Raw genomic sequence first — 12,488 nt, 5'->3', positions numbered from 1 at the left:
AACAAGGACAGACTGGAGTAGAACAAGGTATTGTCTATAAAGAAACTGATGGAAGTCCAGATTTATCAGCAAAAGTACACCCTTCTCATCACTGGTCTCTTTTCAGAGCCTGTCTAGCCTGGGAATCCACCAGGTGGAGCTAAGGACCAGGAATTAGCTGACCGGGGCGATCACACGCAAATGTGACCAGGACCGCCGATCTTCCTTTCCCGCTACAAAACTCAGACAGAGGCTGGGGGAAAACTGGGTTTCCGAAACTGCTTAAGATCAAATGTTCCCTGCTCATTAAAACAGGTAGTAGCCCAAAGAATAAAGAAACACAGATTTGCTGAGCTGGACAAGATTGCTAAACACCCGGGAGGCACACCCATCTTGGACTCTCTCTCCGCGGCTTGGCTCGCCTTGCACATTTCCTTTCTGCTTTCGTTGGTGGCAGATGGAATTTGGAGCAGCCCTCTTACCCAGCCTCCTGTAGTCGAAAGATCCTAGGCTTAGATCATACATCTCCTTTTTCCTGCCTGCTCTAACCATCCTAAAGTTCTGGGATCTGCCTGGTGTCTACTTAAATACGTGCTCTTTGATTTCTGGGCCTTGGATTCTAACACTTTCTTCCTTGGATTCAATCTTGTCTTCTTTTCTGCATTTATGGGTTGGTTAGCTGAACAGGGGCCGAGAACTCCACTAATTTTTATTTGAGGACTTTTAAGGTATAAGGGGGGCTATCCTCGTTTCCCCATCGGGTTTTTGTCCCTTTTGCAAAGTGGATGCTGTGTGCCTTTGCATTCAAACTGCAGGTGTTAACTGTCCCATGTTTTAGTCCAAATCTGCTACCAGTGGAAGTTTTATTTATTTATTACAATCATCCTTCCAGAACCACACAAGTCCAAACACTTGCAGAGGGAAATGATGAAGGAGGTGAATTCCAAATCCAAAATTATTCTTTTCTTCATGGGTTTCACTCTGTGGCAGGATAATTTATTGAGATATGAATTCCTTTGTCTTCTTCCTATATTTTCTCTTCCCCTTTGACCTAAAGAAGTTAGATAGGCCCTAAGCAATTTCTCACCTTAGAGATTTTTTTTGCAGAATGATCTTGCTGTCTTTAGATAAAACCTGAGCTCATTAAAGAGAATGTTCTCGATGCCTTTGAAGGTAGCAGGAAAAACGAAGGAGAAAATTTCCCAAGATATAAAGAAGTTTGCAGTCTGAGGGTGAGAGCAGGGAGCACCGCACTCTGTGGCAGGAGAGCGTTGAGTGGGGTCAGTGGACGTCTCTGTGGTAACCAGTGTGGGCTGACAACTGGTGGGGTCTCTGCCAGGCTTCAGGGACAAGTAAGACCCTGGGACTTTGCACAACCCTTGGAGGGGGGACCCCCAATCATGACTGAGATTATGTTTTCTGCCAACAAAGCTAGAAGGGTACTCAAAATTAGACTTAAGTTGATTCAAAGAAAATAGAGAAATGAGCTGTTTCTTCCACATGTCAGTTTGTTATCTAAGTTTCATATTGGCTGCAATATGAGCAAGAGGTCATTATGGAGGTCTGAGATCACATAGGAGTCGTGGAGTATGGTGGCTAACAGCCGGGTCTCTGGAACCAGGCTGCCTGGGTTCAAATCTCAGCTCTACCACTGACTAGATGTGAATCCCTGGGCAAGTTATTCAGTCTCTCTCTGCCACAATTTTCCACCTCTAAGAAATGGATATAATAATAGTATCTACCTTGCAAGGTCATGGTTGAATCAAATCAAATAATGCATGCAAAGTGTTTGGAAAATCAGTGCTTGACATACAGCAAAATTCAATGCATGTAAGCGATTATTCTTACAGACTTTTTGTGTCACGATTGTGGCTGTTGAAATTTTAATTAATTTTTAGAATATGTTGAGAGCTGGCCTGGTGGTGTAGTGGTTGAGTTCACGTGCTCCACTTCCGCGGCCGAGGGTCCACAGGTTCTGAACCCGGACATGGATATAGCACTGCTTGTCAGGCCACACTGTGGTGGCGTCCCACATAAAATAGGGGAAGATGGAGAGGATGTTAGCTCAGGGATAACCTTCCTCACACACGCACACAAAAGTAATACCTACAGATGATACAAAATCCGAAGTTTGAAAAAGGTATACAGGGACCAGCCTGGTGGCGTAGCAGTTAAGTTCGCACACTCCAGTTTGGTGGCCTGGGGGTTCACAGGCCCAGACCCCGGCGCAGACCTACACAACACTCATCAAGTCATGCTGTGGCCATGCTGTGGCAGGCGTCCGACATATAAAGTAGAGGAAGATGGGCACAGATGTTAGCTCAGGGCCAATCTTCCTCAACAAAAAGAGGAGGATTGGTGGCGGATGTTAGCTCAGGCTAATCTTCCTCAGAAAAAAAAGAAAAGAAAAGAAAAGAAAAAGGTATACAGTGAAATATTGGGATGTACAATGAAAAATGGTTCCTAATTTCCTTCCCCAGATGTGGCCTGTGTCACTAGTTTCAGTATATCATACAATGGAGTTATTTACATATGCTATTGTGCCTTTGCCCCCTTAGCAATACATCATGGGGATTGCTTTTTTTTTTTTTTTTTTTTGGTGAGGAAGATTCGCCCAGAGCTAACATCCACTGGCAATCTCCCTCTTTTGGTATGTGAGTTGCCACCACAGCATGGCCACTGACAGACAAATGGTGCAAGTCCATGCCCAAGAACAAAACCGGGGCTGCCAAGGCAGAGTGTGCCCAACTTAACCACTAGGACACTGGGTCTGGCCCAGGATGGCTCTTTAATAGTATTGCAGTATATGGATGTAGTCTAGCTGCAAACTTATTTAACTGGTCTTCTTCATGATCTCTCAGTTTCTATTTTTTACTCTCACAAATAATTCTGTAATAAATACTTTTGTACCTACATCTTTAAGCATATGTCTGGAATATCTATGGGATAAATTCTTACAAGTGGAGTTACTGAAGCCAAGGTTTTGTGCACTATAAATTTGATAGATATTGTCAAACGGCCCTCCAGACAGCAAATTGTACTCCCACCACCTTTAAGTGAAAATGCCAACAGAGGAGGTTATTCACTTTTTTTTTGCCAATCAGCTAAACATCCTCTTGTAATTTTCCTTGCAATTATCTTAACAACGAGTTTGAGCATGTTCTTTATATTTCAAAAATATCATTTCTATTTCCTTTTTAAGAACAGTCTATTATAAAATGGACAGTTCAGAAGTGAAAATAACATATCTGTCAGTTTTATGAAGATTCTTCTAGTCTGATCACCAGGAAAAAATATTCCGCCATCGCGAGCTGCCTGCCGGTTTCGTTGTATGGTCTGCTCTGAGTGCCCCGTGGTTGCCCCTTGCTCAGTTCCTCTGCACCAGCGCGAACGGGAGGAGCTGCTTGTTTCCTTTGGTGTCTGTGGAGGTGGGAGGCACGCAGGGATCAACGGATGGAAGTGACAAGATGCTTCCTCGGGTACGTTCCTAGGGGCTGTCACCTGCTCAGAGAATTGGAGAATTCAAGAGCAAAAGAACTTGAATAAATTTTTTACATCCAAGACACCCCAGTGAAAGCATTCAGAGATGAGAGAAGGAGAAAAATCAAATTTCACAAAACGTCTGAATAATTTTAAAATGATCCTCTTACATTTTCAACAGCTTTTACACTCTCTACAGTTTTCTGCGACAGTAACAGGGGAAATGAGACTAGATCAATCAGACATCAGCCATTTGTCAAAAGAACCTCAAGGAAACTGTAAGCGCTGTTCTCTCAGCTGTTATCTGGGGAGGAAGAGACTCCAGAACTGCACAGTCGGAGCTCACAATAAACCAAGGAAGAGGGAAAAAATGATCTGAAGGAGCAGTTCTGTCTGACACACACTATTTCTTTTCCAGGAAGGAAACATTGCTAACTAGGAAGCCAAATCCAAATTTAGGCATTTAATTAATCTTCCATTTGAAAAGTACAATTGAGATCATCAGTATCTACTCCAAGGCCACCCTCTCCGCCACCCTAGGCATTAGCACACCTGTGTGTACAATTTACCTAGAAGGTGTTTACCCATAAGATGGGCAGGACAAACATTTCAGGGATAATCTAGTTCATTTTACAGATACAGGGATCTAAGATACAGGGCATCACATGGCTTCTCCACGGCTGCACCACTGAGGGAAGGTACCATTGCTAACATGGGGATGCCCACTCCTTGCTGTAGTTTGGTATAGGGATCTTTCCACCGGTAAAACCAGCTAGGTACCTCTGCAACGTTCCCGCTTCAAATACATATATACATATAAAACTGCGTTTGTCTGCTCAGGCTGCTATAACAAAATACCACAGTCTGGGGGGCCTAAACAGCAGACATTTATTTCTCAGCACTGGAGGCTAGAGGTTCAAGATCAAGGTGGTGGCAGATTCATTTCCTGACGAGAGCTCTCTTCCTGGCTTGTAGACAGCTGCCTTCTCGCTGCGTCCTCACATGGTGGAGAGAGAGTTCTGGTGTCTCTTCCTCTTCTCATAAGGGCGCTAATCCCATCATGAGGGCCCCACTCTCATGACCTCCTTTACACCTAATTATCTCCCAAAGGCTCCACCTCCAAACATCATTGCCCTGGAGGTTAGGGCTTCATGGGAACTGGGTGGGTGGCGGGGGGAGACACAATTCAGACAACAGCAATATACACGTATTTTTTGTTGCTATTTGCCTCTTCCCATCAGGAAGTAAGCTCCATGAGAGCAGCAACGAGATCTGTTTTGTTAACTGTAGTATTCCCAAATCAAAATCAGAGGCACACACTGAGCCACAACTATATTCAACAGACATTTGTTGAATGCAGCATTTATTGAGTGCTTACTATGGGCCAAGCACTTTACACCAACTCACAGAACCCTTACAACAGCCTTATAAGACAGACACTAGTATTCTCTTGATTGATATGTGAGGAAACAGGCACAGAGAGGTTGAGTAGTTGCCCTGGTTTCACAGGAGGCAGAGCCAAGTTTTGAAATAAGGCAGCCTGGATCCTTAGCCCATTTTCTCACCCATTATACAATGAGCAGAGTACAATTTTCCCCTCCAAAGCTACTAGGATGCCTACAGAGTTAAAAATCTGCGTGAATTTAAATGCAATGCTGGCTAATGTGTTGACATTTAGCCTGATATTCCATAGTTCCTAGAAATGCTTCTGATAACATCTCCATTCTCTAATACAGGAGCTGTTGTTCTGGTGGGGGCAGGGTTTCCATTGTGCTGCTGTCCTCCAGGGTCATGTTGCAGACGGGAGCCACTGACTTCAATCTCTTGCTTCAGGTAGCCAGGGAGAGGGGTTTCCTCTTACTCAGATTCTTCCCAGCACAATGTTGTCATTGACCTAATCTTCTATGCTCAGGGTCTTTGCATCACTGTAAGCGTGATAAAAAGGTTGCTGATGGACAATGAACCTGTGAGCCGGGTGGGGGCAGCAGAGGAGACCTTTAGAGTTGCACCAATAGCAAAGCGTGTCGCAGCTGGGTTTGGAGATCGAATGTCATCTTGCTGGTAAAGATGGACATTCTGGGAAAATAACACAAATTCCATGATTACTATGGGCTGTGCATGTTCATGTTTCATGTTAAATAATTCTTACTCAGACTTGAGATGTGGATACGGAAAAGAAACTGAGGCCTTGTAGCAATTCTTTTCCGTGGCAGCTGCAGAGCCTCTTTCTCTCCCTGTTGCTGCCTCTGTCTCTCTCTCCGGTAATAATTTGAGGTTTATTTTCACTTGAAATGTATTAGTGATCAAAGTCTACTTTCCCATTTGTCTCTTTTTTTAACCAGCTTTTTGAGATAATTTCCATACCATAAAGTTCACCCATTTAAAGTATACAATTCAATAGTTTTTAGTGTATTTATAGAGTTATGCAACCATGAACATAATCTAATTTGGGGACATTTTCATCATCCCCAAAAGAAACCTTGTACTCATTAGCACTGCTCCCCCGTCACCGCCTCCCCAGCCCTAGACGACCACGAATCTATTTTCTGCCTCTAGATTTGCCTATTCTGAACATTTCCTATTAATGGTGTCATGCATTATGTAGACTTTTGTACTGTCTTCTTTCACTGAGCATGATGTTTTTGAGGTTCATGCATGTTGTGGTGTGTGTCAGTAGTTCATTTTTTTTATTGTCTGCAAAATCTCTTTTTAAAAAAGCCCTTCCGTCACGTGTAAATTTGCTCTGAATTTGGGTGGACCTCTCCAGTGACCAAAGCCTGTTTCCTGGTGAATCAGCTTCAAAATGGGACACAGGCCCCATCGGGGCAGAAACCCGCTCACATTGCTGTTCAAGGAGAGGCAGATCCCAGGTCCCTTTCCTGCCGCTGTTGGTAGAAATCCCAGGACTCCAGACAGGAGAGGCTGTGGCCCTGTGGATGGCAGGCAGCGAATGACATCTGGATCCGGAGTGGCTGAGGCTCGCTCTGTTTTTTGTTTTTCTTCTTGTGCTGAGTTTAGGTTTTTAGATGAAAGGTTTTCACTAAAAGCTGCTTGTCTTCCGAAAACCATTTGAAGCTCCAGAAGCTTCTACCACCAAAAAGCTTGATTCTACTGCCACCTGCTGTCCCTAGGCCACAAACGACTTTGGAAAAGAGGCCTGCTACAACATGGTTGACTAGGCAAGAGTTCCCTTCTGAGAAGGTTTCCCCTGACGCAAGGCTTATATGTTTCGGTCTCTTCTTTATGTCCATGTTTTTATGTTTTCTACCTAAAGGGTCTGATCCCTTGAAAATGCATCATCAGGGTGTTCCGCTAAAGCTTTGTCGCTAGGAAAAGGTCCATATAAACTTTTTCTTTTTGTAATCAGACCTCAGGTGCTAGGATAGCTCATGGATCCATTTCTTCGCTTCCTCCCTGTCTCTCATCCTTCTTGCCTTTTACAGGCATTTGGTTAGTGTTCATTACGTACCAGGTTTTGTGAAGGCTGTGAAGGTCAAAAATGTGAAAGGTCTGGTCCTGCCTTCAAGGAAATCACACTCCGGGGGATGTTATGCTAGCTGGCTGGGATGGCCTCTTGGTAATGAATCCTTGGGCTTTTTTTCCGCAAGAAAAAATGGGCATCATTCTGCGCATATTGTTTCATTGCTTGCTTTTTCACCTTAGACTATGTTTTGGACATCCTTCCATGCCACTTAAATCCATCCAGTCTGCATAGGGTTTCCTTGCATTTAGGAATGGTGGTTTATTAACCCTTTCTCCTATCAATGGTAATCACTATTTTTCACTTTTACAAACAGTGTGACAGGGAGCATGTCTTTTTGGATCCATTTCTGAGTATCTCTCCAGGATACATACCTGGAAGTGAACTGGGTGAGGCAAAAGCATCCATATTTTTCACTTTAGTAGATACTGACTGCTAAATCATTATCTTCAAAAAGTTGTCCAATTTACACCTCCACCAACAGATTCACACTTCCCATTTATCCACAGCAACATGCACATTTTCTCTCCAGCTTTAGTCTGGCCAGTTTCATAAGTGAAAATGCTATCTCATCGCTTTAATTTCTATTTCCCTGATTACTTAGTAAGATCGAGAATATATTTTCATACATTTATTAGTTACTTGTGTTTTCAATCAGTGCTTCTTTATATCTTTTGCTATTTTCTATATTTGGTTGTCTTTTTTCTCATGGACTTTTAGTTCTTTATACATACTAGATCTTAATTCATTGTATTTGTTGCAAGATAGGTACTCTGCATACAATTTCTCATTCTTACAACAACCACATAAGGTAGGTTTTATTATCTCTTAGCGGGATTGTCCTACCAAAGCCTAGATGTCCACTGGGCATGTGGAGCATGCGACTGCCCCTCTCTCCAGCATCTCTTTGTGTGATCTGACGGGCAAGAGGTGTGTGTGTGTGTGTGTGTGTGTGTGTGTCTAAGAATGGAAGAAGTCCCAGGGCAGGTGTCTTGGAGTTGGTGGGAAGAAGAAAACAAAGGGGAAGTGGAATAGTGTGCTGCCTAGTCCCCCAGCCCAGCCCCTCCCTGGTTTGATGGAAGAAAGTGTAGGGCCCTCAGGGACAAGCAATGCTGTCTTAAGGCCCAGGTGACCAAGCACAGTCAAAGGGAGGGGGCAGGCATTCTTCCTGTTTCTCCTAGAACTCAGCAGTACCACCAGTGGCCCCACTGGGCAGTGGCAGAGAAGAGGTGGGAGGGTGCCTCCTACTGTCGGACATCAGCAGTGACAGTGGCCAGGGATCCTCCCCAAATAGTTTGTCAGTAGAGTGTGAGCACATGTGAGAGACCTATTGGCCCAGAAATGACAAGGGAGATGGAAGCATGGCTCTAGAGCCTGTGCTTATGCGGCTGGAGGCCAAGCAGTTGGCACATTCTAGCACGTGTGTTAATGTGGACTCAGTGGTACCCATGGGCATGGCAGGTCCAGGAACATTTGGCTTACACGTGCAAGGGGACATTGAAGCCCAGAGAGTTTAGGTGACTTGCCTAAAGTCATCCAGCGAATAAGTGGTGAAGGAGACAAATGTCCTGCATCTTTGAAACCTGTCAAATTTGGCTCCCAAATGGATCCTCTCAAGCAAGACCTGAAGAAGTGACTTCTTGAATTTTTTTTTATGAAGCAGAACCTGAAAAGGAGATGGCATTGACAGATTCTGTGTGGGGTCAGCTCCCCACAGCGGCACATGCAAAGTCCCGGGAGGCCCATTAGGGAAAAGTGTCCCCAGCCCAGGTTTTTACTGGCCATCCCACCGAAGAGGCCTGCCCTGCACCCTTGGCCAGTCAGGCTGGGACCCCATCTCTGCAGGCGACAGCGATTAGAGCCCACGGACTTTCCCTTTGGCTTCATTCGGGTCCAACTTTTACAAAGAGCCAAATATTGCCTGCTCCAGGATCGATTCGGAAATCTCATACATCATTCATTCAATCTGTCAGCCAACAAACAACTACTGCGTTCCAATCTGGGGTCCAGGCACTGTCCTAGGCCTGAGAAAGATAAACAGATAAAACTCACTGGCTATGTCTCCAAAAGCTCCCAACCCAGCGAGGGAGGGAGACAGGCACAAGGATATTTACAGCACAGTGTGCTAAGCGCTGTGAAGAGGGACGCTCAGGACTATGAGACCCCAGAGGAAGGGCAGGTAGCACAAATCGGAGAGAAGTTTTTACAGACGTTTTCCTTGAAGAGGCAACATAAGCTACAGCTTGAAGGACGGGTAGAGAATTCATCCCAAGGAAGAGCAGCAGCATATCTCAGACGAGGTGTGAAAAGCTCAACAGTACGACAGAGGCAACAATTACTGTGTGGAGGTTAGAGCTGCAGAAGATGAGGTTTGAAAGGTAGGCAGAGGCCAGACCATGCAGGACCTTTATGTCATCTGTCTGAGCCTGGGGTCGCCCCAAAGGCAGAGCCTGAAAAACGGCTTGTGTTCAGGTAGTCTATCTTGGGAAGTTCCCAAGGAACCGGAGTGAGATACTGGGAAGATGAAACAGGAAAGGAGGGCAAATCAGGCCGAGGGCGCTTACGGTCACTGCGGTAAGCCACTGGGCCCTGATCCCACAGGGGTCAGAGTTGTCTGCCCGAGAGATGAAAGAGGGAGTATCTCTCATTGGTCAAGAGCTGTCCCACGGGGTGGTAATTCCCTCATGCTTCCAGGCTATACACGCACAGGGTAGGTGAGCATGTTCCCACAGGTGTGCCCCACTGACGGCATTGGCAGAGAAGCCTGGCACAGGAAGCAGGGCCGGCCAGCTGAGAAGGCTGATCTCAGGTTACATTTGTGCACAGCTAGTTGCTGCAGCAATGGCTGGCATAAAAAGGTGGGCCAAGTGGGCGTGAGGAGTACGGGAAAGGTGTCAAGCACCGTACCAGGGGCCTTGGAGTTTTTCCTGAAAACAATAAGCATCCAACAGACATAATAAAAATTTTAAGTTCACTCTGACTGCAATATGGGGACCAGTTTAGAAAGGATTAGGAGGAGAGCTGAGGTCTGTGGATGAGCTTCACAGGGTTGTATATTATATGTAAAGTGCTGTGCCTATGTGCCCATGCGGTGTTTTCAGTGGCAAGGTTCCGAGATTGCATGGGATTCTCCAGGGGTCCATGGCCCAAACAGACGAGGGTGACTGGTAAGCTGTCTGAAACAACGGTGCAGACAAGTGATGATGAGAACATGAGCCCAGGCCACGGGCGGTGTGGCCAGCTGTAATTGGCATCTCTCCAGGCATAGCAGCCTGGCGATCCAGTAGGAGAGCAGAATATTGGAAGAACAACGGTTTGGGGCCTTGTCCTCCTCCAACTATATGGCTTAAAGGGGAGGAGAGGCAGATACTCCTTGGATGTCTCGCAGCTGCCGTCTTCGGTCACGCTTTCATGTGGCTCCTGACTTTGACAGGGCTGGTTTGGTGTCCTGTCTGCTCCTAACCTGTTGGACTCTCTGAAGCCATCGCTGCCCCCCAAGATCCACGAGCTACTATCCTGTCTGTCAGCCTCTGTGCCAATGCTTGGCCTTAGGGAGCCACGCTCCACCAGGAAAGTTTCTCTCCTTGCCTTTCCTAAGTGCACTATTCTTGAGCCTTTATTATTTCATTCAAACAACAGGTACTTATTGAGTGTGCACGGTGTCCAAGGTACTGTGATTGGCACTGAGGGTACAACAGTGAACTCCAGGCTTGGTCTCTACCCTGTGGGGCTTACAGACCAGCAAAGGAAAAGGCACTGTAACCAGGCAGTGACGACACGCGGTGTAAACGCTGTGAGGGGAAGCAGCATCTGTCAGAGCACAGAGGTGCGGCGCCTGACTCAGACTTGTGAAGTCAGAGAAGGCTTCCTGGAAGAAGCAGGATCTAATCAGAACTCTAAAGGTTGAATTGGTGTTAGCCAGAAGAAGAGAGAGAGAAAGCATGGCTCGGGCTGCAGCTTTTTTTCATTCATTTTATTCACGCTTCCAATGACTAAACGCTTGTCCAAGGGGAAGGAGAGCATGAGCCTGCCCTAGTACCACTGTTTCTAGATGCAATTGACATTAGCCACTCCTCTCTGACCCTATCTCATCCCCCATGAGTCGATGCCTTCTACATCCCTGTGCTCAGAGAGAATGCCATCCCAGTCAGCACACTGCTTTGGGGCTGGACCAGACTGAGACCTGCAGACACTGGGATGTATTTTCTTTCAATATTTCCTTGATGTCCAATGGAAGAAAGGCAAAGAGGGAGGACCACCGACTGTAAAGCCTGCAAATCCAAGGATGTTTGGCTCTGGCCCCAACCTGCAGACACTCTCCAACAACAGCCTCGGAGTTAACCTGATCATCCCTCTTAGCAGGAACACCTATTGTCAGCTCAGAAGGTGCAGTGGGGTCTCACCTTCAACCCTATCACTGAGGGGCTTATCAAGGTGTTCATTCCAACCCCATTCAGGACTCTGCATGAGAGGACTGCTGATAAAAAATCATTTCTTCCTCAATTTGTATTTCCAGTGACACTTTAGAGCCCTGGTGACCTTTCCCCCCTTAGCTCTTGACAGACTCACAGCAAAGGCAGCTGTCCAGCTGACTGGTTACCTCTAAATCTGGGTTCTCCTTGAAGAGCTTGAGAAGGTTGAAAACCAGCACCCTATGTCCAACCTTCATCCCTCTCACAGATTCCTCTGTGTTATGGAAATAGCTGCCTGGCAGGCCACCGCTCCCCTCCACCCAGACACCCCCCACCCCCACCCCGCAGGTCCAGACCTGTCTGAATCAGCTGAGTGAGCGCAGAGAAGGCTTACGTGCTGGGCTCCAGCTACACTTGGAACCTGATAGAGCAGGAACCAGGATTTATGGTAAGAGACAGAGAGAAGGAGGCAACAAGTCCCAGGTTAAAAAGAAGTCAATAATAATAATGATGATAACACCACTATCAAGTTTAACGAACTCTACAATGTTCGAAGATCTTTCACAAACGGTTCATTGACCAGTGACCTCCAGACGATCCTTTGAGGAGCCAGGGCAGTGACTGTTATTTTTATTTTACCATTAAGAAAAAAAGTTAAAGAAGAGTTAAGTGTTTGTTCAAGATGATATTCTTAGAAAGAAGGAAAACTCAGACTAGAGGTCAGTTTCACGTCTTCTTGTCAGCTAGACCTTCTGTGGGCACCGAGGGGAAAGTTCCATCCTCCAGTCTTGGACAAGACTACGCCAAGTCCGTGCCAGCCAGGTGTGAAATTCCTTTTTTTTCCCTTCTTTAAGATATCAGCTTTGTACAGATCCTCTAATTTTAAACTCTCTCAGGGAAGAACGTTTCCCATTCCAGTGTCTTTATCCCTTTCATTAACATGAAATCCTTCCTTATTTCTAACATTTACCCTTTTGTTTCAGAAATTTCATTTCCTAACTTCATTATAAAAGAAGAGTTAGGCAGGGGCCAGCCCGGTGGCGCAGTGGTTAAGTTCACACATTCTGCTTTGGCGGCCCGGGGTTCACCAGTTCAAATCGCGGGTGCAGACCTACACGCAGCTTATCAAGCCGTGC

This window comes from Equus caballus, chromosome 5, assembly GCF_041296265.1.
Source record: "Equus caballus isolate H_3958 breed thoroughbred chromosome 5, TB-T2T, whole genome shotgun sequence".
In the NCBI taxonomy this organism is placed as follows: domain Eukaryota; kingdom Metazoa; phylum Chordata; class Mammalia; order Perissodactyla; family Equidae; genus Equus; species Equus caballus.
The sequence above is the reverse complement of the archived record's forward strand: the minus strand, read 5'-3'. Positions refer to the sequence as shown.